This window comes from Pelophylax lessonae (assembly GCF_965119305.1).
Source record: "Pelophylax lessonae genome assembly, chromosome: 9".
Classification (NCBI taxonomy): domain Eukaryota; kingdom Metazoa; phylum Chordata; class Amphibia; order Anura; family Ranidae; genus Pelophylax; species Pelophylax lessonae.
Window position 1 is genome coordinate 216,349,100 of NC_138776.1, and position 24,839 is coordinate 216,373,938.

Sequence of the window (24,839 nt, forward strand, 5' to 3'; positions counted from 1 at the left end):
AGTGAAAGAGGTACTTGTTGAGGGTGAGCCTCCAGAAGTTGCTGCAGGGACAGTGACTGTTCTCATAGGGTCTCAGATTTACTGGCAGTCCCCTCTTTATTCAGAATTATTTTTGAGGCTGCTAGTACAGAGCCAAATACCGCTGGGACAAGATTTTTCAGGAAGCTGTCCTCAAAGATCTGTAAGTGCCCTTGGGTATCCTGCAACCCTCAACCCTCCTCCCTGCATTTTCTTTTAAGAATTGCAATAAAAAGTAAAAAGGCCCCTAGACTGAACTTAAATTTGTTGGTGTGCTTCTGGGAATGAAAACCAGGCGGGTGGCCTCTGGACAGGTAAGGAAGACTCAGTTTCTTTTTGTATTAAATACGCTTTAGTATGATTACACCAGAGCACATTCTTTGATTGCTCTGTGGTCCAGTTTTGATGCTCACATGCCCATTGTAGGAGCGTTTAACTGTGAACACAGGTCAGCATAAACACCCTGATCAGCCTGTGGCTACACATCCTCATACACAGCAAACTGCAATGCCCATTTTTTCTGCTTTGAACACATCAACTTCATTAACAAGATGTTTACTTACTGCCCAATATATTCAACTGAATTTCAGATGGCATTATAACGAGATAATCAATATTATTCACTTAACCTGTCAGGGATTATAATGTTATGGTTGATTGGTGTAGAAGAAAATTGTTTTAACTGCCAACTGTTCAGTATTTTTTTTTAAAGCTACCAGTAACAAGTATTTTCTAGGTTAGCTGTGCCGCTTAGCTACATACTCAACAACCGAAATGGAGAATGAATCAGCACTATTTTATAGCACTGTTGCGGATTCATTATCCAGTAGGAACCTAGGTGGCATAAGTGGCTTAAAGTTGCAAAAGAAAATAGCCACCTGCCTGGCTATGTGGAGTGAAAGAAGTGTATAAACTACAAAACTTTAAAAAAAAGAAAACTCAGCAGCATGGCAGGATCTTCTGTACATGTAACAATTTATTGTCACACTGGGTTAAAGGAGTTGTAAAGTCAGAAGGATTTTTATCTAAATGCATTCTAAGCATTAAGAGAAAAAGCCTTCTGTGTGCAGCAGGCTCCCCAGCAGCCCCTAATACTTGTCTGAGCCCCATCTCTGTCAAGCGATGTCCTTGAGACCCTCAGCCGACCCTCTCCTTTCTGATTGGATGAGACAGAGCCATGGCGCCATTGGCTTCCGCGGCTTTCAATCAAAGTCAATTAGCCAATCAGGAGAGAGGGGGCGGGGCCGAATGGCAACTACGTGTCAGAATGGACACGCGGAGCTGCAGCTCGGCTCGGGTGCCCCCATAGCAAGCTGCTTGCTGTGAGGACACTCATCAGGAGGGAGAGGCTAGGAGCAACGAAGAGGGACCCGAAAAGGAGGATCTGGGCTGCTCTGTGTAAAACCAACTGCACAGAGGAGGTAAGTATAACATGTTTGTTATTTAAAAAAAAAAACAGACTTTACAATCACTTTAATATCCAACATAACAGAGATGCTAATGAGTTTGAGCCACTCTGGAATTAGTCATAGCTGTCTGTTACTCAGAAATACACACGATATAAAGCATATTCCTAATGCCCTCACAGGTGAGGTTGAAGGAATTACAGGTTAGAAAAAAAAAAAAGCTTGGAGCCCTTTCAGACAGTCAGAATTCGCCAACGGATCCCCACTGAGCAGGCAGATGACAGGCCTATGTCCGCTCCACTTATGCAGAGCAGACAAAAACACAGCCTGCTTTCCTCTATGAGAGGTCACATGGAAACTGTCATCCGTTCGACCCGCCAGATGGATGAGCAACGGATTCTGTTTTTAGAGGATAGGATCGGATCGGATGTCAGCCGTGTCAACGGACACATGTCCAATAACATCCGCCACTCCATAGACGACAAAGGACGGTCCACCTAAAAAACGAATAGGCGGACCCGATTGGTCCGCCTGTGTGAAAGGGGCCCCAACAGGAAGTTTATATTCAAAACGCTAATATATGTTTCTGGTATCTACCATACACTATTTAATGTAGGATACAAATTACATTCCCAAAAATAGTTAAGACCAGCCTTTTTCAATCGGGGTGCCTTGAGGTTTCTTTAGGGTTGCATTGGCAAAATGCCCAAAAATTGTATACAAGTCGATATGTGTAAGAAGGCTGCCTTTTAGTTACACTAAGTCACAGGTTTCATTGTGCACCATTACAACCTTCTAGCTGCCGGCATCCTAACGACCAATGGCCTCATCAGTTGATAAGGAGGATGTCAGTCGCCTGCAAAGCATCCTTGTTTGATCTTCCCCTGCCCCTCTCCATCAGCATTGGGGTCAGATTAGCTGAGTGAGGGAGAAAAACTGAGGGAGAAGAGAAACATTGCAATACTGATCAGTACCCATTTGCAAAGGTGTATTTGCTTTGAAAGATTAAATCACCTCTAATGTTGGGTGTCCTACTTGTGGATGTTGCTGCATTATGTAAAACTACAGTATTATAATAGTTCTTACATTTTAGAATGATGTGCCTCGATCATTTTTAAAGGGTGCCTTGAAATTGTCCATTATTTTTAAAGCGCACCTTGACTGAAAAAAAGGTTGGGAAACACTTTTATATACCATGAAGAGTTCTTTCGCCTAATTCAAAAATCCACCAAACTTCTATTTTAAGCAATTTGCTATTTAATAATCACCACCTCCATCAGATGGGAAAATGTCATCATCTCTGCAAAAAAGAAAATGCGGACATATTGCCCCCATAAGTTTCCCTAAAATGTCTGGAAACGTTAGAAATTTGCTTGGCATTCATATTCACAGTATTACAAAAGTGTTTACCCATACAGACCCCAATGGTACATCCAGTATACTGAAAGGAACATGTGCTACACTGTATCATGTAAACTACATTATGTATGTTGCAATTAATAAAATGTTGAATAGGGAGCTTTTCTCCTTTGGGAAGGAACATCACCTCCATATTAACGGTGTTAACACTACACTGCAATATCTGTAAGTACCAATCCCACAATGACAAGACCCAGCGGCAGACAGTCACAGCTGTTGCTTTTTATGGTCTGAACTGTAGTATTGTGGAGAATATACAGGTTAGAGCCCTTCTACTTGAAAAAATGGCAACTTTCCTTTAGAATGGTATATACTTCCGGACCCAGCCGCGAAAAGTGAAATTCCGCGAAATAGAAAAACCCTATTAAAATGCATTGTAGGCATGTTTTTTTTACTGTCACTGTACGTGTAGAAGCATTTTAAGGTCTTTAAACACACTTTTAAAACAATAGAAACTCATTTAAACACATAAAAGATACTAAGAGACATAGCAAGAGCTATGGAAAACACAAAAATATTTCATTTTTAATGATTTATATAGTAAAATAACATTACAAATAAAAACGCGAATTACCTGGACCGCAAAAACTGAACCGCGATGGAGCGGGGGATTACTGTACATTTTTATTTGAAAAAAAAAAACAAGTACATTTCTGTCTAAAATACGTACTATAGCTTGACATTTAACAGAGTAAGTAGTCACAAATGTAATCCATTTGTCTTTTCTTATTTTCTGCTCCTGTTGCGTTGCTCCTGTTGTGTCCCAGGTGACTATCCCTTGTCCTGGCAGCAACAATACTCTTCCCTCGTTGTATTAAACTGTCCAGGTAACCGCTTTACTGAAGTCTCTCTTTTATGACACCGCATTCCATAAGAAATACTTCACCTGTGGAATAGTTTCTCCAATGGCTCTATTATGCCACTCCTATGTAATGTCATTACTGTTGAAATACTGTACAAAGTCTGCCAAGAGTTTTCTGTCACCATTACATATTAACAATAGATCTTCAATACATCTTCCATACCAAGAAATATACTCTTCAAATGGTCTGTAAAAATAAGTATTTCTTTCCACCATCCTATATGTAAAGATTAGACAGAACTTTGCTCCCATTGAAGCTCCACATTTCTGCAGATAGAATGTCCCTTTCTACAAGGAAACTCAATGGATGATGACAGCAAAAACTCCTGAAGTTCACCTATGTACTGGCTGTATCTTTTAAAATAATGTTTAAATGGCGTGGTAATAATGAATAGAGAGATTTAACATCAAGAGTAACCCAAACATAACCCGAATGCCAATCTAGGTTCAGGATATATGTAAACACTGTGTTGCCTACAAAATTGGTTGAACAGCATTGCAAGCCCTTTATCAGGTAAAGCAGTTCACTTACTTCAATATACAGAAATGTCACCCCCCCCCTTTTTTTCTACCCTTCTTATCTGGTGTGTAGAGTTGACTTCAACTCACATACTCACCTGCTCAGCAAATCCAGCGTTGTCATGCTGAGATCTGCTGCTCAGGTGTCACTGCTATCTTCCCTTCTTACAACACTGAGGGCCCAATTACTTTTTTCGGGTTCAGACAGCCAGACCTCAAATGACATGAACCAGGCCAGCCCACTGCCTGCTACGTGTCTCTGCTCCTGCAGCTTCCTGGGATATGTGATGGGGATATTCCATGAGGCTGCAGGAGCAGAGACACACCGTTTTTGCTTAGATGAGAATGGTGTGGGAGGGTGAGGTTGTAGTAAAAAAAAAAAAGTGTAAAAACAATGTAAACAAAGAAACTGCAAAACAGCAAACATTATGGAAACATGAGATCTTCTTCTCTGCTACCCCTAGAAAGGAGCTACTCTCAGGTCCGGTTCACATTTATGCGATGCGGGAAGGCTGTGGATCCGCAGCCTGTTCCCGCATCGCACACGCACCCCCGGCAGTTCACACTGCCATATGCGATACGCTGGGGGTGTCAATGTAATCTTAATGACACCCCCAGTTTGATCGCATATCGCAGTGCGATCGTGCAGTTCGCACAGGATCGGATCGCACAAGTGTGAACCACTGTGCGATCCGATCCTGATGCGGCTGCCAAAAAGGGTCCCTGTGCGTGTTTGGTGCGGCTGTGGTGCGAATTTAGCCATACAAAGTGTATGGCTAAACTCGCACCGCACAGCCGATCGCATGTAATGTCGGAGCAGTGCGCTCCGACATTACATGCGAACCCCGCACACGCACAAGTGTGAACCGGGGCTCAATATTGTTCTCACTTAACCTAATGGTAAGAATGGCCCTCCAAAGTCACTAAACCATATACTATATAGACTGCTACAGTTAAACTCTCTCTAACTTAAAGCAAAACGATATGAAAACGCGCTAACAAGCTTAACTGCATACACATGTACTGTGTTCCTAAATTATTCTCCTGAGCATCTGAGGAGGCCTAGCATGCCTAAGTTCTGACTTGCATCGCATACTAGCACGTTATATAACACTTACCTGCAAACGAAGCCGCTGGAGGCCGCATCCATCTTCGCCTGTCTTCCTTCAGGGTCTGCAGACTTCTGCTGTACTACTGGCCGGAGCCGTGTGATGTCACTCCCGCGCATGCGTGAGGAGCCGCCGGTAATGGCCCAGGGCTCTGTAGAAACAGCACGGGTGGCCGTTCCTTCAGAGCGCATGCGCCAATGACATCATTGGATGCATGCAATGTAAATATCTCCTAAACGGTGCAAGTTTAGGAGATATTTACAGTACCTATAGGTAAGCCTTACTATAGGCTTACCTATAGGTACAAATTATAAAAGGTAGGTTTACAACCACTTTAAGGGAAAAAAATCCTAAATAAACAAAGCCACCACATTTAAACATTGGTAAACTACAATATATTTAGGGTTTTTTGAGTTTAATACTGGTTTAAGCAAAAATGATGACACTTTATTGACACTTTATTTGCTGTCCCTTAGAAAAGAATTGCCCTAAACACTCACTTGACCCAATGGTATGAATGGCCTTCTTCCTTAATCTACATAATCTGCTATAGTTACACCCTGGCTGTCTTATAGTTAAGTGTATGAAAAGACCTAACAAGCTACCGTAACTACATGCTTTGTATTTTTAAATTCTTCTCCTGAACAGTGAACCCCAGAGGAAGCCCAGCATGCCCAAGTTCTGACTTGAAACTGAGTCTCTGTACGCATATTAAACACTCTTGACTTTCGTAACTTCTAGGGAGCGTAAGGGAAGAATTTATGAGGAAAGGTATATACACCTAAGTGGTATGGGTTGCCTTAATGTAAATCCAAAGCCACAACAGATATGCTTGACTATATGATAGTTTTATTTGGCTAAACGTGTCATATATTCTGCACAAATTATAATGTGCAAAATACAGTCTATAGATTACATTCTACCCTATCTTCGCGTGAACAACTCATTAGCACCTTTGAGACAATTTATATCTCCTTGTAGTTAGGTGATGTGTTGGTTTCCAGGCTTAGGCCTTTTGCACTTGGGAGTTTATAGTTCAATGCCATTCACGTAGGATAATTAATGTAAAAAAATAACCTTTAATACATTCCTATTTAGCTACATACAGTAGCTATCAAACTAGTTTTCCCAATTGCTCAAAAGAGGTTACTTTGACCATATATAAAACAAGCATAGCAAGAAAGGGGCAACATTCAACAAAAAACACTTCTAGAGAGTTGTAATAATTCACAACCTAAGATTAAATTGTTTGCTCCTCATCTAAGCTGTAAAAATACAGTGCCTTGAAAAATAATTCATACCCCCTTGAAAGTTTCCACATTTTGTCATGTTAAAACCAAAAACGTAAATGTATTTTATTGGGATGTTATGTGATAGAACAACACATCCAATCTGACAGAGCTTGAGCTATTTTGCAAAGAAGAATGGGCAAAAATGTCCCTCTCTAGATGGGCAAAGCTGGTAGAGACATCCCCAAAAAGACTTGCAGCTGTAATTGCAGCAAAAGGTGGTTCTACAAAGTATTGACTCAGGGGGGCTGAATACAAATTCACGCCACACTTTTCAGATATTTGTTTATAAAAAAAAAATTTGAAAACCATTTAGCATTTTTCTTCCACTTCACAATTATGTGCCACTTTGTGTTGGTTGTGCAACAGACCACGAGGGTCAAAAAGGGGAGAAGGGAGGGACTTTTTGAGGATGCCAGAGAGATCAACAATTTACATAAAAGAGTATAACATTTTCAAATTTATTGACATAGCAAGTAAAAGAGTTGGGAGCATACAAACAAGACCAAACCCATGTGATGTAGGATGGCATGAACTGTAAATTGCTGACACACATTGAGTAAAACACAATCCCAAAGCTTATCGTCCAGAACCCTGACACATTTCGGCTGATTCAGTCTCCTTCAGGGGATTGGTGGACTTTGAGTACAAGCTGGGTTTTCTAGAATTATAACAAATAGTCATACAATATGTATGTAAAAAAAAAAAAGAAAGAAAAGGAAAACATGAATCGATATTAGAAAATGAATCATTACATACACAGGAGACTGAAGTAGCTTATGCTGGGGATCCATTTATTGGATGAGGCCAGATGTAATTGGCCTTTGCCTACAGTGCTGAGTCCTGAAAGCAAGGGACATAGAAAGTGGCAGCCAGGGCTTTATGCATTCCAAGAAAATAATGATGAATAATACATCAAAGTGAAAGTCTTAGGGGCTATGTTTATAGTCCCATATATGTTACATACTATAGAAAAGTATAATAAATTCAAAAAGGGATAATACATACAGGCATGCTATATTAACTCTTTTTGAATTTATTATACTTTTCTATAGTATGTAACATGTATAGGGCTATAAACATAGTCCCTAAGACTTTCACTTTGATGTATTATCCATCATTATCTTCTTGGAATTCATAAAGCCCTGGCTGCCACTTTTCTATGTCCCTTGATTTCAGGACTCAGCATTGTAGGCAAAGGCCAATTACATCTGGCGTCATCCAGCCTCCTGTGTTTGTAATTTACATTTTTTTCTAATATCGATTCATGTTTTTCATGTTTTCCTTTTCTTTCTTTTCTTTTTACAAGCATATTGTATGACTATTTGTTATAAAATTCTACAAAACCCAGCTTGTACTCAAAGTCCACCAAGTCCCTGAAGAAGACAGAACCAGTAGAAATGTCGTAGTTCTGGACGATAAGCTTTGGGATGGTGTTTTACTCATTGTGTGTCTGAAATTTACAGTTCATGCCATCCTACATCACATGGGTTTGATCATTTTTGTATACTCCCTATGTTGCAAACTCTTTTAGTTGCTATGTCAATAAATTTGTAAATTTTATACTCTTTTGTGTATATTGTTGATCTCTCTGGCATCATCAAAAAGTCCTGCACTTATCCCCTTTTTGACCCTTGTGGTCTGATGCACAATTTGTGACGTGGGACGGATGCCATCCAGGTGATCTGAATTTATTTTCGAATTGTATAGTCACTAGCTAGATGGTTGCACACACTTTGTGTTGGTTTATTACATTAAATCCCAATGAAATACATTTACATTTTTGGTTGTAACATGACAAAATGTGGAAATTTTCAAGGGGTTTGAATACTTTTTTCAAGGCACTGTAAATATCATCTTACACTATATTACCAAAAATATTGTCCAGAATGTCTTGATATGCTGACACTTTAAAAGTTCCCTTCACTGCAACAAAGGGGCCAAGCCGAACCCCTGAAAAACAAGCCCACACCCCCCCCCCTCTCCACCAAATGAAGTGGACCGGTGCACAAAGCAAGGTCCATAAAGACATGAATGAGCTAGTTTGGGGTGGAGGAACTTGACTGGCCTGCACAGAGTCCTGACCTCAACCCGATAGAACAACTTTGGGATGAATTAGTGTGAAGACTGCGAGCCAGGCCTTCTCTCCAACATTAGTGCCTGACCTCACAAATGCGCTTCTGGACGAATGGTCAAACATTCCCATAGACACACTCCTAAACCTTGTTTAAAGCCCTCCCAAAAGAGTTGAAGCAGTTAGAGCTGCAAAGGGTGGGCCAACCCAATATTAAACCCTATGGACTAAGACTGGGATGCCATTAAAATGAATGTGCGTGGAAAGGCAGGCATCACAATACAATTGGTAATATAGTGTAATTGACAAATAGCATGTACATCATTTTACCCTGACATACTATATTTTTTAAACAGATCATTTAAATAATCAGTGCAAGGTATGAGAAGCTCAAGGGTAATATCATTAAAAGAGGTATTAAACAAAACCTAGGACAAACGGGGGAGGGCCAAATCATGGCACCACATCCCTACAATTATCAAGCTTACAAACACAAAAAAGAAAAACTAAGAAATGACACCAAAAAAACTTCTTAGGTGCCATTAAACATATACATAAGTATACAAAGAAAATCAGTCCTATTTACGAAGATCTTAAACAGACATTACAAACAAATTTAAAAATAGTAATAATAGACACTTGAACCATAATACACTTGTTCAAGGATGGACTCCAGATATCATGACAAAACTTCACTTATCCATTCTAGGCAGATACATAGCTTTACTCATCATTCCTGGTTTCAACATGTTTCACTATTTCACTTCATCAGGAAACCACACACAAGTTCTTAGAACATTGCACAAAAAAAAAGGAACATCATTAAGAAATGTGCTATTTATTAAATCTCATTAATTCATTAAATCCAAATTTATCATGCTTTCTTTGTGTATACCACGATAAAAGGGGGGAACTTACCATGTCCAAAAATTCTTATTTATGCCTCCAGAAGCCCCAGGACCACCACAGAGGGGGGGATCTCCCTTATCAAACACCCCAAAGAAACCCAAAATAGGGGAGAAACAGTGCACCACAGAAGGAGATAAGGAAATAGATGACAACTATAAAAATATCCCACTAAATGTCTTGTTAAAGGGCAGATTTTTTTTACTTACTATAATTATTATAGAAAGAAACCACAAGGGGACACCAAAAAAGCACTTTAATTGATGAAACAGAGGGGATTACCTTAAACTAGGGGTGTCCAATCTTTTGGCCTTCCTGGGCGATGAGGACTAAAGCTTTTGCATCTGCCTAGTGCTAAGTATGAATAAGAAAAGTTTTGTCATGATATCTGTAGTCCATCTTTGAACAAGTGTATTACGGTTCAAGTGTCTGTTACCACTATTTCTACATTTTTATGTTTCAAGATCTATGTAATAAAGACTGGATTTATTTTATTATATCCTTTTCTATATTAGGACAGGAGATGTACCAGGGGATTGGAGGAAAGCTAACGTGATTCCGATATTGAAAAAGGGTCAGAGGCATATCCCGGGAAATTATAGGCCTGTCAGTTTGACATCAATAGTATGTAAACTTCTGGATTGGATGATAAGGGACTATATTGTAGAGTTTGCAAAAGACAACAACATCATCAGCAGTAATCAGCACGGGTTTACAAATGGGCGTTCTTGTCAAACCAATCTCTTAACATTCTACAAGGAGGTGAGCTGTGAGCTAGATAGGGGCAGACCAGTGGATGTGGTGTACTTGGATTTCGCTAAGGCGTTTGATACAGTTCCCCATAAGCGCTTAATTTATAAAATAAGGTCTGCAGGTATCGATAGCAGGGTTTGCTCTTGGATAAGGAACTGGATAAAAGGGCTTTTCCAAAGGGTGGTAATAAACAGCGCATACTCATACTGGTCTGAGGTAGGTGGTAAGCGGGGTCCCCCAAGGCACAGTCCTGGGACCAACCTTGTTCAATTTATTCATAAACAGCATTGAGGTCGGGATCAGGAGTTCGATATCAGTTTTTGCAGATGACACAAAATTGGCCAGGGCAATAACTGCACAGCATGAAGCAGATATCCTACAGAATGACCTGGACAAAATAACGGAGTGGGCAACGACTTGGCAAATGAGGTTTAATGTGGAGAAGTGTAAGGTTTTGCACTTGGGGACTAGAAACTTAAAAGCACAATACACGTTAAGAGGGGAACCCTTGGGGGAATCAAAAATGGAAAACGATCTAGGAGTCTTGGTTGATGATAGATTAGGCAATAGCATGCAATGTCAAGTGGCAGCTGCCAAAGCCAGCAGAATATTAGCATGCATAAAGAAAGGGATGTATTCCAGAGATAAGACTATAATCCTTCCACTTTATAAAACTCTGGTCCGACCACATCTGGAGTATTCTGTCCAGTTCTGGTCGCCAGTCCTCAGGAGGGATGTGTTGGAGCTGGAGAGAGTCCAGAGAAGGGCAACTAAACTGATTAGGGGATTGGAGGACCTTAATTATGAAGAGCGTCTGCAATCGCTTGATTTATTCTCCATGGAGAATAGACGCCTGAGGGGGGACATGATAGCAATTTATAAATATCTCAATGGGGATCTCAGCTTAGAAAAAAAGCTGTTCAGTTGAAGGGATTGCATGAGGACTCGAGGGCATACAATGCGATTAGAGGAGAAGCGTTTTAACCTTAGGCAACGTGGGGGGTTCTTTACTGTTAGGGCTACAAGATTGGAATTCTCTACCACAAGAGGTGGTTTCTGCGGGTAGTATGGTGGCTTTCAAAAGACTCTTAGACGTACACCTCAAGGATCAGAAAATTCAGGGCTATGTGAGATGATTACAGCCACACACACCTACACAGATTGAACTGGATGGACTATTGTCTTTATTCAACCTCACCTACTATGTAACTATGTAACTATATGTTTATTGGCACCTAAAAAAGTCCCAATTATTTTTCTTTTTTTGTGAATCAGTATCATTGAAAGAGGAACACAAGTCCGATAATTCAATCAATCAGGGGTCTCAGTCAATTCAGAAAAGAAATGTTCCTGATACACAACTAGTGTCATAATGCAATGCAGCATGATCAAATGAGATTTTAGAATAGCTCGAACAAATTTTGCTAAAGCTTATAAGAGTTACAAAATTATTTTCAAAGACTTTTGTCTTTTTGTGTCTCCATCTGTCCACAAGCAGGCAGGTTATGCACAAAATTATTAATTCAGCAGCATTCATACTCTGCTTAGAACAAGGCATACAATGCAGTCTTCAGCTACACTAAAGTTCCACCATGATAACAATGATACTCTATCTTTGTTTAGTGACTGTTTCGAAATATAAAATGTAATCCTAGAAGAGAAGATACATATTGGGAACTCTCTTTTAGGTAGAAAATTCATCCTCCACCATGTAACTATTAGTCATCAGAGGTCTTCCTGCTTGTAACCCCTGCTAATTGGCTATTTTAAAACAACTGCAAAACAAAATCTGAGACTACCATCACAGAGAGTGAGGCAGAACCAAGCACAGGAAATCAATCATGCCTCCATTCCAAAAATCTGAAAAGTATTTATTTTCCAATGCCAGGCTTTACTGCACTGAACAAAGCTGCCCAACTCTAAAAGATGTATGTACAGAAAGATGCAGCTCTGCATATGCATAATTCACACTGGAAATGATTAAAAATATACTCTGTTGTTAAGTAGCACTTTATAGTATAACCTCAGCTTAACCTCCCTGGCGGTCTGATTATGTCAAGATTTCTGTGCTAAAAGCGGTACATTGTTTTGCATAGAAATCTGTTGTTTTATATTTAAAACTCACCTTCTCCTGCGATCCCCCGCCGTCCTCCAGCCATCCTCCCGCTGTCCTCCCACTTTCTGCTCGGTCGATGCCGGCACCTGTCTTCCGGTTCCCTTCCCTGCGAGCCTTGTGACACAGGGGGGTGGAACCGGTGGCAATTTCCAAAATGTAAATAAACCAAATGACATGATACAAAGTTGTGATCCAAATGGATTACACTGTATCATTCCATTTCACCACAGGATTTCACCTACTGGCTTTTCCAGTGCCCTGCCTGTGCTTTTCCAGTTCCTTGTGCCTAGAAAATAGAGAACGACCATGGCGTCCAAAAAGCGTTCTTTTTGTGCAAAAGCGATTTTAGACGAACTGGAAAACAGCGACAGCGAAACAGAGTTACTTGAAGAACTGAGCAATAGCAATTCTTGGGAGAATTCGTCATCAGGTATGGAAAGTGACAACATCGACAATTCTGATGTCTCTTTCTGGCACATACAGTATCTAACAAAAGTGAGTACACCCCCCACATTTTTAAAAATATTTTATTATATCCTTTCATGTGACAACACTGAAGAAATGACACTTTGTTAATGTAAAGTAGTGAGTGTACAGCTTGTATAACAGTGTACATTTGCTGTCCCCTCAAAATAACTCAACACACAGCAATTAATGTCTAAACTGCTGGCAACAAAAGTGAAAACACCCCTAAGCAGAAATGTCCAAACTGGGCCCAAAGTGCCAATATTTTGTGTGGCCACCATTGTTTTCCAGCACTGCCTTAACCCTCTTGGGCATGGAGTTCACCAGAGCTTCACAGGTTGCCACTGGAGTCCTCTTCCACTCCTCCATGAGAACATCACAGAGCTGGTGGATGTTAGAGACCTTGCGCTCCTCCACCTTCCATTTGAGGATACTCCACAGATGCTCAGTAGGGTTTAGGTCTGGAGACATGCTTGGCCAGTCCATCACATTTACCCTCAGCTTCTTTAGAAAGGCAGTGGTTATCTTGCAGGTATGTTTGGGGTCATTATCATGTTGGAATACTGCCCTGCGGAGGGGATCATGCTCTGCTTCTTATGTCACAGTAAATGTTGCCATCCATGGTTCCCCCAATGAACTGTAGCTCCCCAGTGCCGCCAGCACTCATGCAGCTACAGACCATGACACTCCCACCACCATGCTTGACTGTAGGCAAGACACACTTTTCTTTGTACTCCTCACCTGGTTGCTGCCACACACACGCTTGGCATCACCTGAACCAAATAAGTTTATCTTGGTCTCATCAAACCACAGTACATGGTTCCAGTAATCCATGTCTTTAGTCTGCTTGTCTTTTAGCAAATTGTTTGCAGGTTTTCTTGCCTTGCATCGTTTGAAGAGGCTTCCTTCTGGGACCACAGCCATGCAGACCAATTTGATTCAGTGTGTGGCGTATGGCCTGAACACTGGCAGGCTGACCCCCTACCCCTTCAACCTCTGCAGCAATGCTGGCAGCACTCATATATCTATTTCTTAAAGACAACCTCTTGATATGACGCTGAGCACGTATACTCAACCCCTTTGGTCGACCATGGCGAGGCCTGTTCTGAGTGGAACCTGTCCTGTTAAACAGCTGTATGGTCTTGGCCACCATGCTGCAGCTTAGTTTCAGGGTCTTTGCAATCTTCTTATAGCCTAGGCCATCTTTATGTAGAGAATAAAAACAGTTGGCGCACAACGGGTAATAAAAGTTTCACCAAGGACTTCACAAGTGGCACTTAAGACAAACAACCAATATGAAGGGTTGTCAATAAAATAAATGGATAATTCATAAGTCCATATGTAAAAGGTCCATAAAAAGGTCCATAGAAAGGGAGTCCATGAATTATCCCAAGGTGCACTCCTGAGGCTGCTCAAGTGACAAGTAGAAGAATGCTTGGCGCTAGCTAGGGAGAAAACACAAGCGCCACTCTGAGTGCAGTAACTTGAGATTTATTGCATGAATTTATTGGAACAAAGGGTACTCACAGATAGAATAAAATAAAGGCTCATGACAACACTCCGGTCGGATCAGGATGGCTCGGCCTGAAGAAGGAGCGCATGCTCCGAGAACGCGCCGCCGGCGCCCTGATGTCATCACGTTACCGGAAGTGACGACGGATCGGCTTCTGTGTGTCCCCGGGACCAGGAAGAGCGGCCAGCTACCGCTCACAGCCTGTCGACCGTCACTGCTCGAGCCATCCTGATTTGACCAGAGTGTTATCATGAGCCTTTATTTTATTCTATTTGTGAGTACCCTTTGTTCCATTAAATTCATGTAATAAATCTCAAGTTACTGCACTCAGAGTGGCGCTTGTGTTTTCTCCCCATCTTTATGTAGAGCAACAATTATTTTTTTCAGATCCTCAGAGAGTTCTTTGCCATGAGGTGTCATGTTGAACTTCCAGTGACCATTATGAGAGAGTGAGAGAGATAACACCAAATTTAACACACCTGCTCCCCATTCCCACCTGAGACCTTGTAACACTAATGAGTCACATGACACAAGGGAGGGAAATGGCTAAATGGGCCCAACTTGGACATTTTCACTTAGGGTTGTACTCACTTTTGTTGCCAGCAGTTTAGACATTAATGGCTGTGTGTTGGGTTATTTTGAGGGGACAGCAAATTGACACTCTTATACAAGTTGACACTCACTACTTTACATTGTAGCAAAGTGTCATTTCTTCAGTGTTGTCACATAAAAAGATAAAATAAAATATTTACAAAAATGTGAGGGGTGTACTCACTGTTTTGAGATACTGTAGCTCCGTTGGAAATTCTGAAGAATCATTTGATATACTTCCCAAATTCCACAAGCTATGTGCCAGAAAGAGACATCAGAATTGTCGCTGTCGTCACTTTCTGTACCTGATGATAAATTTTTCCATGAATCGCTGTCGCTCAGTTCTTCAAGTAACTCCATTTCATTGTCTCTGTTTTCCAGTTCGTCTAAAAGTGCTTTTGCGCAAAAAAAACGAAAAGCACAGGCAGGGCACTGGAAAAGTCACCAGGTGCAATCCTGTGGTGAAATGGAATGATACAGTGTAATCCGTTAGGATCACAACTTGGTATCATGTCATTTAGTGTATTTACATTTTTGAATTTGCTGCCGGGAACCGGAAGGCAAGCGTCGGCATCTGCCGGGCACAAAGCAAGAGGACAGCGGGAGGAAGGCTGGAGGACGGCGGGGGAGGACGGCGGGGGGTCGCAGGGAAGGTGAGTAAGATTCTGGGGTAATCCCGAGTGTGGCTCAGGGTTACCGCTTTTGGTACTGAAAATGAACCCCTGAGCCACACTCGGGAATACCACTAGGAAGGGTAAGAGGCATAAAGCATATGTGTGCAGTGTGGGTGCCAGAACTGAATCACCCAAGGGATTGGGAGCCACAGGATGAAAATAAGTTTTAATAATGAATAGCAATATACATGCAAGAACTGTACAGGGGCTCACCAAGGTCCCTTCAACAATCTTAGAGAGTTGCAGAGATGCAGGGATTTGCTTCCTCATGTCAGAGTGGCTTCCTAAATCAGCGTTTTTCAACCTGTGTGCCGCAGCACACTGGTGTGCCGGGAAGAGCCCCCAGGTGTGCCGTGGCAAAATTACCCCATCTGATCTACAAACTGTGTTGGCCACTCAGTTAAGCCTTGTTGTTACAGCGGTTCTGGTCTGCTGTCTAAAGCTCACGTCCCGCTGCCACAGGCATTTGGGAAGCTGTGTGGGCCGTCCGATCGCATCTTGCCAACCGATGAGGTCATCGGTTGCTAGGGGCGGGTCAAGCGTACGCACAGCTTTCTGGGATGTGCGAGACGCAGGTCCCAGGAGACGCTGGCTGGCGCGCTTTTCCCCTAGGGGAGGTGAAGCAGAGCATGAGGAGAGGAGGAAGAACAGGGAGGAGGCTTTTCAGTGGCTGCATATGAGCTCCTCTGAGCTCCATGAGGTACAGCAATTGTACCTGTAATTTACTTGCATGTTTTTGTTTTAGGTATAATTGCAGGCATGGTGATTGTTTTTTTTTTTAATGCAATATAAATATACATAAGATATGTTGGTTATTATTATTATTATTGGTAATAGTAACTATATTTCTTTAATGGTAACTGCACTTCTTTTTATTTTGTCTTCCGCTTGCACATTGCTCTGCTGCAGTTTGGCCGCAGTGCAAGTGTAGCGCAGGGTACCCGCGGTTTTCATGTGCATTAACTGCAGTTTCCTATAGACTTCTATTATGTCCCTCATTTTTGGTGTGCTTTCAGAAAATGTAGGACATAATAGAAGTTGATGAGAAACGGCAGGTAACGCACATGAAAAGTGCAGGTACCCTGCGCTACACCTGCACTGCAGCGAGTTATAGTTAAATATACGTTCCGGCTCTGAAATGGTTTATCGGGGTTATGGCTGAAGATATCAGCCATAACCTCAGTATTGTTTTTTACAGCCCACGGCTGGCTTTCTAATGAAAGGGTTCCAAGCAGCACATGAGCCACTGGAATGCTTTCAGAAGCAGCGGGAGGGGATGTACCCCCCTCCCACCGGCTCACCCGATAAGCAATCCAATAGTGCAGCCGGCTAGTCCCAGGGGGCGATGAAAGAGTACATCCTCTTTAATAGCCTCTATGGCCTTGGAGGGCCAGAGCGACGTCATGTTGTTCCGTCCAGTCCAGGCTGCATTTTTGGTTGGTGTGCCTTGAGATTCTTCCAGATTTTAAAGTGTGCCTTGGGTGAAAAAAGGTTGAAAAACACTGTCCTAAATGACTAGTAGGGAAATATTCAAGAATCAGCAGGTGCAGAAGCAGAGAGATCCACAAATTGAATGCAACAGATGCAATGAGATCTTGCATTGCAAATCCTCAGATACAGCTTCCTCTTCAGCAAGGAGAACAGTGAACAGCACAGTAGTGACATCACCAAATATTACTCCAAATCCCTTGGAGTAGTAGTCAGAGGCATCAGTGCTTTAGATAATCTCATACTACAGATATACAGCTAGGAGTCTACAGTACAAGAGGCACAGGAAGTACACTGATATTTTTCAGAAGGAATTCCAGCAAAAGAAGATTTTCGGGTACTATACTTGAAAAGTAAAAATTTGCTCTAACACAAAATCGCTACTCCAGGTAAGTCCAAAATTGGGACTCCACTGGCTCAGCTCAGAAGGGTCCAGGTGGCAATACACCTAGAATCCTCCAAAAATGACTAACAAAATTCACTTTATGCAAACACAGATGATGATAATAACAGCCAAAATCCACAAGCAGGGGAGAGATGGTTAACACATTCCACACTGTTATGAGGAAGAACTCTCCCCTGCTCGTGGATTTTGGCTGTTTTTATGATCATCATCTGTGTTTAAATAATGTGATTTTTGGAAAATTCTAAATGTGCAGCCATCTGGATTTTGTTGCTTGTTAAAGATTTGCTCTGCTAATAGGAAATTTTAGAAGTGTTAATTCCGACAATCAGTACCCTCATCAATGCACATTTTGTCTTGAGTTTCTTTTGAAAATTAAATATCTGCTGTATGAGATATGAGACTTGGTGATGTCACCACTGTGTTGCTTTGACATGAGGAAGCAAAACGTTGCCTCTACCAAGATGGCCACATCCATACAGGGACACAGAGCAGAAAAGGCATAGTAAGTTAGGGGGCCTTCAGACAATACCCATGACAAGTCCTTTGCCCTCTGTCTACATTTTTGACACAGCTTCCAGAGTTAATTCCCTGTTTAACATTCATGGATGTTAGCAAATCTTCATGTTTTCAGTTCAGCTTTACTTTAGGATTAGGGTAGATAACATGACCAATTCAACAGACAAAAGCCACACAACGATATCCAGAAAGGCTTGTAACAATAGAACAGTCAATGTACTGTATATGTGGCAGGTAAATTAAATATACTGTATATGTGGCAGCTTTTAAAATCTTGTCATATTTCACAGCAGCTGACTTTCTGTGGAGGTGATAAGTCACCTCAGCCAGTTCCGTGTGGGATGGGTACCCAATCGCCCCACAGCCCCCCCAATTACTTTATGGACAACAGTGATTTTACCACGTCAGCATTGCCTGAGATAGGGATAGCACTTCATGTAAAGAGGCGAACAAAGGAGGAGCCATTGAGATTTAGGGAGAACACTGGGAAATGCAGTTAGAGCACATGGAGTTGGGCTGTGCCCTCATAATTGTCTCCTTTCTCTGTGGATCCCTCTTCTAGTCATGTGAAATATAATTTAACCAACATATTTGAACATGTAAACATTAGCTCTACAAACAGTGCCTACAGATAAAGGTGATATACTTAAATAAAGACACAAAGACATTTTTCAATAATTTATTGAACACAAATATTAACAGATGACATGATGAACTGTGGAAAAAAGTAAGTGCACCTTTGGCCTCAGAAGTTGGTAGGACACCCTTTAGTAGAAAAATATTTGTAAGAATTTTGCAAAACTGCCCACAAGCCTCTGACATCAGCTGAAATCTTTCAACACTCCTCCATGCAAAATTCCCAACAGTTTGTTTTTGGGGGTTTCCTTGCATGAACTGCCGATTTTATTCTTCCACAACATTTCAATGGGATTCAAATTGAGTCTAAGACAAGGTCACTCTGTAACCCTCCATCTTTAACTATTGAGCCATCACCTGGATTGCTAGTGTGCGTCAGATCATTATCATGTTGACAGATCCATTTCAGGCCTAACTTCAACTGTCAGACAGTTGGGCTTTCATTCTCATCAAGTACAGAATTCATAGTTGAATTGACTGCAAACTTCCCATGCCCTGGGTTAGCAAAGCAATCCCAAACCATAACATTTCCGATGTCATGTCAGTTGGTATGGGCTTCTTCTCCTGACATGCTGTATTTGGGTTGCATTAAATATATAAACTGTTACTGTGACTAAACAAATATATATTTGATTCATTAGTCCACCACACATTGTTCCAGAAAACTTGGGCTTTGTCTCCGTGTTCAATGGCAAACTGTGGTCTTGTATTAATGATCTTTTTAGACATCAAAGGCTTTTTCATGCTACCCACTTGCATGGTAAATCGGTGCAATCTCTTCTGGATTATAGATTCATGCACGTTAACATCAACTGTTGCAAAAGTTACCTACAGATCCCACAGTTAGATGTTCAGGTTCTTAGAGATTTTTTTTTTTTTAGAATAAAATATTCAGCTCTTTGGCTGAATTTTCTGGGCTAATCAGTCCTGGACAAACAGCAGTCATTTGAAATCTTTGCCATTTGTAGATTATTTTTCTTACAATGAATGAATGGCAATCTTTTAAAATCCCTTTGCCACACTCATGTTCTTCTTTCCCCAGGCCTTAGAGAGCTCTGTTGATCACACAGGTCAATAGCAAAGAGCACAAGACCCTAAATATCTGAGGTTTAAATCAGAAAGGTTCAATCTGCATACTTTCTAAAGATGTTGCAATCATTGGCATCTAATCTGGAACAGCCAATTTTAAGTGATAGTAAATACAGAGGTGTACTTACTTTTTGCATCTGACGAATCTACATTTCATTAATTGAATAATAAGAATCAATACACAATGCTAATTGCATATGCCATTTGTGCAAGTATATTACCTTGATCTTGACAGTTTTAATCAAGATCTAATGTTTACCTGTTCAAATATGTTTAACTTCTAAAAGTTGACAATTTGTATGTTGTATACTTACTTTTCACAGGCTGCAACATTGCTTGTAATTGCCCGTTTATTCAATAGCAATTGCTACATAATCAGTTTCAGGTAGTAGGGATGGATCGCACAAATCTGGAGTATTGGACCAGAATTTTAATTTCTGCACGCATCATTACCTACATTTTTTGATTGCCAGCAGGGATGAGCTGGGTTTGGTCTTAACTCGAATTTCAGTTCGGTCGAAGCCATAGGAAGCTATCCCTTGCTCGGTTCCCTGCCAGCCTGAACAGCGGTGACTGGGGCTTTCCCCATTGTGTAAGCTTCATGAATGCATAGGACTGGGGATGCTTGTGATGTCATTGACCTAATATGTTCACATGGCTATACTATGTCTTATGGCTTATACTAAGAGTGTAATAAGAAATGTAAAGACGAAATGAAGACGAACATGAGAGACATATAGCGGAAGAGAGTAAAAAGAACCCCAAGAAATTCTTTAAGTATATAAACAGTAAGAAAAGCGAGGCCAGAACACATTGGCCCCATAAAAGACGACAAAGGGAGATTTGGCCACAGAGGACAGGAAAAGGCGGTAGTGTTAAATAATTTCTTCTCTTCGGTCTTTACAAAAGAATTGGGGGGCTACACTAACCCAGCTTGTAAGGCCAAACTAAACAACACACCTCAGGAAGTACCGCAATGGCTAACAGAAGATAGACTTAGAACTAAACTAGAGAAACTTAACATAAATAAATCACGCACCCGAGGGTTCTTAAAGAGCTCAGCCAGGTGATTGCCAGACCCTTATTCATGATTTTTAAGGATAGTTTACAGACGGGTATGGTGCCAGCTGATTGGAAAAAAGCCAACATGGTACCAATATTTAAAAAAGGGCCGAGATATATCCCGGGAAACTATAGGCCGGTCAGCCTAACATCAGTAGTCAGCAAGATTTTGGAGGGGATGTTAAGGGACCACATACAAGATTTGAGTAATGAAAATGGTATTATTAGTAGTAATCAGCATTCATGAAAAATTGTTCTTGCCAAACCAATCTATTAACCTTCTACGATGAAGTGAGCTGCCACCTAGATAAAGGTAAGCTTGTGGATGTGGTGTATCTGGACTTTGCAAAGGCCTTTGACACCGTTCCCCACAAACGCTTACTGTTCAAACTAAGGAAGGTAGGTATGGACCATAGGGTGAGTACCTGGATAGAGAACTGGCTCCAGGGGACAGTGCAAAGGGTGGAGATTAATGGGGAGTACTCGGATTGGGCGGGTGTGGAAAGTGGGGTCCCACAGGGTTCTGTCCTGGGACCAATCCTGTTTAATTTATTCATAAATAATCTAGAGGAGGGGATATCTAGTACAATCTCAGTATTTTCAGATGATACTAAACTAAGCATGCCAATATCTTCTATGCAGGATGTGGAAACCTTACAAGTGGACCTGAACAAAATAATGGGGTGGGCAACTACATGGCAGATGAGGTTTAATGTTGAAAAATGTAAAGTAATGCACTTGGGTGCCAGAAATCAGAAAGCAAGCAACTCACTAGGGGGGGGGGAACCTCTGGGTGACTCTAGGATGGAAAAGGACCTGGGGGTACTGGTAGACAACAGGCTTGGCAGTGGCATGCAAAGCCAAACCGCTGCAAGCAAAGCCAACAGAATACTGGGATGTATAAAAAAGGGGATTCACTCCAGAAATAAAGAAATTATTCTCCCTCTCTACAAGACTCTGGTCCGGCCACATCTGGAGTATTCTGTATTCTGTCCAGTTCTGGGCACCGGTCCTCAGGAAGGATGTGCTGGAACTGGAGAGAGTGGCCACTCACTAAAACTAGAGGAAAGGCGGTTTAACCTTAAAGTACGTAGGGGGTTCTTTACTGTCAGAGCAGTAAGGATGTGGAATTCTCTTCCGCAAACAGTCGTATCAGCAGGGAGCATCGATAGCTTCAAAAAACTATTAGATGGGCACCTTAAAGACCACAACGTACAGGGGTATACAATGTACGGTTAACAGCAAACACACACACATCATAGGTTGAACTGGATGGACTGATGTCTTTTTTCAACCTCACTAACTATGTTACTATGTCAATGACAGTGACGAGGGTCATTGTCAAATCCCAATCACAGCACTACCTACTTGGAGTTTGCATGTTCTTCCTGTGCTTGTGTAGGTTTCCTCTGGGTACACTAGTTTCCTCCCACACTCCAAATGCATGCTGGTAGGTTAATTGGGTTTTGTCTAAATGTGCCCTAGTATGTGTATAAATGTGAGTTAGGGACCTTAGATTGTTAGCTCCTTGAGGGTTGGGACTGATGTGAATGTACAATATATATGTACAAAGCTGCGTAAATTGTCAGCTCTATATAAGTACCTGTTATAAATATTTAAAAAAATATGGTCATCTGGCCATATTAACTCAATATCACTAGCATGCGCGTCCCTTTGTTCATGTGAATTTGCAGGGCGATGAATGCCCTAGCCACAGCTGACTGAGCCAGCAGGGATGCGATCATGTGACAGTGTTCTGCCGACCTGGGTTTTGCCCAAACCCAGCACATCCCTGATTGCTGGGTGATCATGGACGATGATCGTTCTAGCAAACATCTCTTGCAGTGTTTCAGACTTAAATACTGAACTGCATTAAGAGGTTTCAAATCTGTTTTACAAAATGCCAATACCTTCCTTCTTTATTTCTCCCACAGGACCAGAGCTGACTCTATTGTGGTTTTAGGCAATACAATCCAGTGTTGAACATTGGCCTGCGCTCCTGGCAACTGAATCACAAAGCATTGACAGCCTTAAAATCCCTAAGACAGGTTTGGAATTTGTTGCTTTATAGAATGCTTATAAAAAATGCAAATTAGGGCCTGACATGAGCTACTGCCTCTTTAGAGAATATTTATTGATGAAATAAGGTAATATAACCTTAAAAGTGGCCAGACTACTGTGGTTTATTGGGAAAGCAAAAGCACAAAAAAGAAGAATTGAATAGATTAAAATATATAAGCATTGCTCTAATCAGTATGTAGAGTTGTTTTTAAAACAGATACATATCTATGACAATTCAAGGGTAAATTCAAAGCGCAATTACATTTCACTGGAACATGGAATCAGCCAATGTAATAGATCTGCGATGCTCCACATAGGGGTTTAGGATGACATCATACGACATGCACCTCTTTAAATACTGCAGTTGTAGACTAACATCAAATGCAGTGAATAATTACGCCAAATATTTGTGTACATAGAGAGAAATCATCTATTAGGCATGTCGATGAACTGTCAAAATGCAAAACATCAATTCAGGCACCTTACATAATGCTCTGCTTTAGGTCTACAAGAGGGCTGATGCCATTCCAAAAACACCTTCTAAAATAAATGCAAAATGCAAATTCAGCTTCATTCATTTTACACCATCTCAACAGCAAAGTAAAAAATCAAGGATCACAACTACGAGCACAAGGGTGTCATGGACAAGAACAAATGATTTGCATCGGCTTTGTCCCTGTTCATAGCTCAGAAGGATATTTCTATGTATATTGTTTAGCAAAGGCTGAGCACGCTAGGGAATATATAGAAAGGCAAACTGACAAAACCAAAAATGCAACCATCATGAAAATGAAATGCAAATTCCTTGCATGCAGAAAAAAAAAACACATTACACAGCATAGTAAAAGGTTAGAAATGAATACCAGCAACAAAGGGTCAATGTATCCCAACCGGCCCCCAGAATTACCTCTCACCCGGGGATGGTCAGATAGCAGATGTGTAGTATGAGTTGCTCCTGTTAGGATGTATGTATATATGTGTGTGTGTGTATGTATGTGTGCGTCTCGCTCTTTGGAAGGAATCTGATGGAGCCCGGTTGCCAAGGTGACGTTTTCTCAGACTGTCTCCCAAAGGGTGGGCTTAGAGAAAGCAGTTTCAATAAGCCTGACAAAGGCAGAAAAGCCTGCAAGAATATCACTGGAACAGAATCATGGATAATCTAAAGTATGCTGCAAATAGTGCAAAAGAAAAAAACGTGCATTTATTACAGTTAAAACATTAGCAAATACTCGGTTAAAGACCAGGTGATAAATAACGATACTACATAATTTATACCTTGCTGTAAATTATAAAGATATAAGGATTCATTAAGCAGTTGAGTGAGAAAATGAATATATGGGGCCACAAGCTTAAAGTAGTAATAAAACCAAAACCAAGGATGTAATATATTACAGCTTACCAATTATAAGAAGCAGCAGCTGCATTCATTTATTTATTTTTTTTAGGCTTTTTTCATTCTGTTTGCACCTGGTGATCTTGCCAGTAACACAACTCCTGTATTAGAATGCCTCCATTCTGGATGAATGAGGACTGGGGGCACCTTTTGACAGCTACATTGTCAGTCTGATAATGGCAAGTGTAGCATGCACCAGCAGATTTAGATACATTAAGAAATGGAAGCCAATCTCCAGCTCACACTTTATAAGTAGTTATAGAAAACAGTTTTTTCCTTTTGGGATAAAGGTTTTACATGACTAGATAAAACTTGATCATTGTAAGCACTCCTGTCAGTGTTAAAATGGTTTGTCTCATCCCTGAAACTGATACATTTGCAGGAGAGCTTGTTATTTTTAAAAAGAAAAACACATACTTACTGTACTGGCTGGAACACCAAGAAATAAAAGAAAAAAAGCCTAAAAAAGAAAAT

At 41.1% G+C, this 24,839-nt stretch overlaps 1 protein-coding gene across 1 annotated transcript in view; it reads right to left on the reverse strand.

The window, feature by feature from the left end:
- The window catches only part of CALY (calcyon neuron specific vesicular protein), a 63,783-nt gene extending 39,761 nt beyond the window's left edge, over window positions 1-24,022 (reverse strand). Inside the window, exon 1 of the mRNA XM_082269350.1 lies at window positions 23,880-24,022. The gene's annotated coding sequence lies outside the window, so the exon portion shown is untranslated. The remainder of the gene's footprint in view (window positions 1-23,879) is intronic.
- Between the last annotated feature and the right edge of the window lie 817 nt (window positions 24,023-24,839).